We start from the raw sequence: 3,672 nt of genomic DNA, 5'->3' as shown, positions 1-3,672 counted from the left end.
TAATCTAAAAACTACTAAAGATAAATCTCCACGCTTTCCCTTATTTGCTGTAGTCGAATTTGCTTCAGATCGGATTCCTCCTAGCCGTCGGCTTCTAGAATCCTGGTCAGCTACAACTGGTCTTAGTCAACGTGACATCATCAACAGGCCTTTTCTCTCTCCTTCATCGGCTCTCAGAACCGTATTCGTAGCGGTTGACTCTGATCAAAAACTGGTGTCAACACCTAGAAATCTATCCCAAGGGGCCACGGTGGGCAACGGATATGCTAGAGCAGGACCTTCGCATAGTAGCAGATCTTGTCAGCACGGGTTGACTGAGAGGATCCGAGACCTTGAGGACAGAGGCCCTGTTTATTTTGTGCGCACTTTTTCGGAATGATATCCGCGTAGCGGATGATAGTGGCCCTGTTTAGATCCCAGTATATCCGTGGATGGATCTAGGGAATGCTGCCTAGAGATAGACACGGGTGGGTATGGATCTCGTAGGTCTGTACCGCCTTAGGCCAACGTATAGGTAAAGTGTACAAACTCTGCAGAGTTATAATCTATCCAGATAGCCGACGCTCACGGTCACGAGCCCACATAGTTAAAGTTTCCGTTGATCAGTAATCATGTGTTTATAGATAGTGTGCTGGTGAGACGGGACCGAGGCCTAAGAGAGCAATCTTGGAATAAGACGTAAACCGGCCTAGAAGGACTCTAACGGCCTCTGATGCTCTTTAAAACTTAGGAATTGGTAGGGGAAGTAAGATTCCCACTCCAGGACCAACAACCTAAAATATGCTTACTTCATCTTCCTTCTTCCAAAACTTACCTCATCCTGCATTAAAATAAGTTTTTTAGTTTAAACCAAACCCTTTCCTTAATCATCCCTGCATACAATATAATTTCAATGCTAGAATTTACTGAATACAAACCATAAGTGTACTCAACCTTAATTTTATTTAAACAGGTTTAGAGCTCCCAGTGCTACGTCCTCTTTTGTCGGTGGAATGAGCGGCTATGCCACACTCCGCTGCTTAAAGCTCTTAATGCACCTTTTATTATGGTTGTGTTAGGGGGTGTTTGGCAGCACTCCACCTTTTAGAAATCAGCTCCACTCCACCAGCTCCACACTTTTGCAGCTCCACTCCACCAAGTCCAGGAAAATATGGAGTTGTTGAACGTGTTTGGCATATTGTTGTGCTCCAGCTTCAGGAATATGAGTTTTTGGTGGGAATATTCTATTTTGCCCTTGGTGGTTGGATCGGTTGAGTTTTTAGCATGTTTTACATTTTTTTCGCTGCTAGAGTAAAACCAAGACATCAGTACCGTTCCTGGGAGTTTTTGAGATTTTTTTCCACTGCTACAGTAAAATAGCGCTACAATACAGCAGTACAGTACTTTCTTCAGTGTTTTTTTCCCATGGCAAAAAATATTAAACCAAATAACGTTGTACCGAATGCAAGGTCGCAACAAATATGGTACAAAATCAATCTTTTCATTACAAACTAGTTCCAAGCAAGAGAGAGTGCGATGGCTAGCTCATCACGAAAGACATCCATAGTTGGCGCGTTGAGTGCGGAAGTTGACCCATCTGATGCCGCTTGCGAAACTGCATATTTGTTATATCTTTCCGGTATTGTAGGAACAAAATTAGGATCACGATCAAACCGAGCAAAGTCTTCATCTTGACCTCCATGCTCACGAATGAAATTGTGAAGGACCATAGTAGCCACAACAATCATCTTTTGCTTGTACATGGGATATGGTGGCATCTTCCAAAAAATTTGCCACTTCATTTTTAATAGTCCAAAAGATCGCTCAATCACATTGTGGATAGATGAGTGAACCCGATTGAACCTTTCCATAGGCGTCTTAGGTTCAATACCTCTATGCCATTCCGGTAAATGATACCTTTCACCCTTGTAAGGAGCGAGGTAGCCAGGACAATTAGGATATCCTGCATCCACAACGTAGTATTTGCCTATATTCACATAAAAATAATATGAGTTATGGATTAATGCTACATGTTAATCACATTCATATATCAAATTGAACACATGTATGTGGAAAAAATTCTTCATCCACTCTGAGTGCATTGTACAACACACTTGTATCATGCATAGCTCCAGGTTGTCCCGTGGAAACATAAGTGAAACGCATGTCAGAGTCGCATACTGCTAGTACATTTTGAGTGGCTACCCCGGTCTTTCCAATATATCTCACTTGCTCATCAGGTGAAAGAGCAACACGAATATGAGTGCCATCAAGTGCACCAATGCAATCTTTGAAATGTGGATATGCACGTTTGTCATCTCTTATCCTTTTATGGACAGTGGGGAAGTTTTTTTGGTCGAATGAAATCTTTCGCCATAGCCATCAAAGAATTTAGCACCTCATCAAATTTCCTACTAATAGTTTCGCCGGAATGCTTAAATCTATTTTGAGCTCTCCTATTAGACTCGTTTCCAGCACATGTGTATAGGAACATAGCAAGCATCTATTTTGTGCTAATGTGCATAGAAGGTCGCAGCCCATACCTTCCCACCAACACACCATGAAGATCCAAGAAGATTTCATTATTCATACGTAGTTGTCTATGACATTCTCCAGGACTTTTCATTGTCTCTAGCAGCCATCCTGTTCCACTTACACCAGATGTCCTTGGTGGGTTTTTAACAAGGTAGAGGTCAGCATATATTTGTGTAATTTCTGCAGCACCCAACATAAGATTCCAAAAGACCTCGCTTTCATCATTAGAGTCATCACTATCGCTCTCACTTTCCTACATATAAGAGATCATATGACATATAAAATAAAATAAGTACTTGGCATTAAAATAACACTTAAGGTTGAATGACAATACTTCAACCCAACAAGTAAGTAAAAATTTAAATAACACTTCAGTTTCAATAACAATGGTTCATACGAAAAAAAAAGAATTATTCAAACGACACAATTCCTCAATTGCCATACTTGGCATTGTACTTTCTGCGAAGCCAATTAAATCTAATCTCGTTTGTTGGTAGGGTCATGAACATTTCCCGTTGGTCCTTCTTCACAAACAACTCCGTGGTGATATAATGCTCATCTGTATCATATCCTGCCCCACATTCCAGCACAAGGTCCATGACTTGTTGCACAGTTACTTCACCCAATTTTTTAGATGTAAAAGAGGAAGCAAACTCAGAAATCTTGGTTACTTGTTCCTGAATAACTTGTGCTGTTCCAGTTCTTTGTTTCTTTGCTGGTGGAATTCTTTTGTTTGCTAACAAAATAGTAGGAGAAGGAGTAACCTCTTGGACACGACCTCCCGCTTGCACGAGGCCGCCCCTCGCCGCGCCGCCCAGAACGGCGGGGATGCCCGTCGCCGCGCCGCCCCGAACGGCGGGTGCCTCCCTCATCGCGCCATTCACGCCGCCCACAACGGCCGGGCCGCCCCTCGGCGCGCCGCCCAGACCGGCGGCGGCCGCCCTCAGCGCGGTGGCCAGACCAGTGGGGGCCGCCCTCGGCGCGCCGCCCAGGCTAGCAGGGGCCGCCCTCGGCGCGGCGGCCAGGCCGGCGGGGGGCTCCCTTGCCGCGCCGCCCAGCCAGGCGGGCGCCTCCCTCGCCGCGCCGCCCAGACAGGCGCCTCCGTCCCCGTCCATCTCGCCGGAAGAGCGTCGGCGACGGTCGGTGGATCGGCGGAGG

Source organism: Setaria italica, chromosome V, assembly GCF_000263155.2.
Source record: "Setaria italica strain Yugu1 chromosome V, Setaria_italica_v2.0, whole genome shotgun sequence".
Taxonomy (NCBI): Eukaryota; Viridiplantae; Streptophyta; class Magnoliopsida; order Poales; family Poaceae; genus Setaria; species Setaria italica.
This window is presented reverse-complemented; position numbering follows the sequence as displayed.